This window comes from Terrapene carolina, unplaced genomic scaffold (genome assembly GCF_002925995.2).
Source record: "Terrapene carolina triunguis isolate 2854851 unplaced genomic scaffold, T_m_triunguis-2.0 Scaffold32264, whole genome shotgun sequence".
NCBI lineage: Eukaryota > Metazoa > Chordata > Testudines > Emydidae > Terrapene > Terrapene triunguis.
The window spans coordinates 5,418-7,191 of NW_020696615.1; positions in this window are offsets into that span (position 1 = coordinate 5,418).

Sequence of the window (1,774 nt, forward strand, 5' to 3'; positions counted from 1 at the left end):
GTAAACAGGAATCACTGGAGGGTGATTAATCATAGAATCATAGAACTGGAAGGGACCTCGAGAGGTCTCTAGTCCAGTTCCCTGCACTCAAGGCAGGGCTAAGTATTATCTAGACCATCCATGACAAATGTTTGTCTAACCTGCTCTTAAAAATCTCCAATGATGGAGATTCCACAACCTCCCTGGGCAATTTATTCCAGTGCTTAACCACCCTGACAGTTAGGAAGTTTTTCCTAATGTCCAACCTAAACCTCCCTTGCTGCAATTTAAGCCCATTGCTTCTTGTCCTATCCTCAGAGGTTAAGAAGAACAATTTTTCTCACTCCTCCTTGTAACAATCTTTTATGTACTTGAAAACGGTGATCATGTCCCCTCTCGATCTTCTCTTCTCCAGACTAAACAAACCCAAGTTTTTCAATCTTCCCTCATAGCTCATGTTTTCTAAACCTTTAATCATTTTTGTTGCTCTTCTCTGGACTTTCTCCAATTTGTTCACATCTTTCCTGAAATGTGGCACCCGTAACTGGACAAAATACTCCAGCTGAGGCCTAATCAGCACGGAGTAGAGCGGAAGAATTACTTCTCGTGTCTTGCTTACAATACTCCTGCTATTACATCCCAGAATGATGTTTCCTTTTTTTTGCAAAAGCGTTACACTGTTGACTCATATTTAGCTTGTGGTCCACTATGAGCCCCAGATCCCTTTCTGCAGTACTCCTCCCTAGGCCGTCATTTCCCATTTTGTGTGTGCAACTGATTGTTCCTTCCTAAGTGGAGAACTTTGCATTTGTCCTTATTGAATTTCATCCTATTTACTTCAGACCATTTCTCCAGCTTGTCTAGATCATTTTGAATTTTAACCCTATTCTCCAAAGCACTTGCAACCCCTTCCAGCTTGGTATCGGCCACAAACTTTATAAGCGTACTCTCTATGCCATTATCTAAATCATTGATGAAGATATTGAACAGAACCGGACCCAGAACCGATTCCTGCAGGACCCCACTCGTTATGCCCTTCCGGCCTGACTGTGAACTGCTGACAACTACTCTGTGGGAACAATTTTCCAACAAGTTTTGCACCCACCTGATAGTAGCTCCATCTAGGCCGTATTTCCCTAGTTTGTTTATGAGAATATCATGCGAGACAGTATCAAAAGCCTTACTAAAGTCAAGATATACCACATCTACCGCTTCTCCCCTTGCAACAAGGCTTGTTACCCTGTCAAAGAAAGCTATCGGGTTGTTTTGACATGATTTGTCCTTGACAAATCCATGCTGACTGTTATTTATCACCTTATTATCTTCAAGATGTTTGCATATTGATTGCTTAATTATTTGCTCCATTGCAAATGCAGGACCCACTGCAAATGCCATGACCCAGCCTTTGATGCCTCATCTGCATGGGAAGGGGGCCTGGACTGGCCCTGCGGTGTCAGGATGCCAGGAGAAAACAAAACCCCCCAAACCAGATAGATACAGCAGGGCCAGAGAGCAGCAGGAGAGTGATAAATGGGAGAGATACATAAGCCCCAGGATGACCAGGGCCATATTCTCTGTGGACTGCCAGTTTGGGCCTCCAGAACCCTGCCTTGTCGAGCCAGACATGCCAGTCTGAACCAACACAGACCCAGGGTCTGAACCACGCTCTCCAAAGCTGCAGACTTAACTGAAAACAGCTTCTCCAGGAAAAAACCTGTCTCCAGCACCCAGACACCCATCTCCCAATGGGATCCAAACCCCAAATCAATCCGTTTTACTCTGTATAAAGCTTATA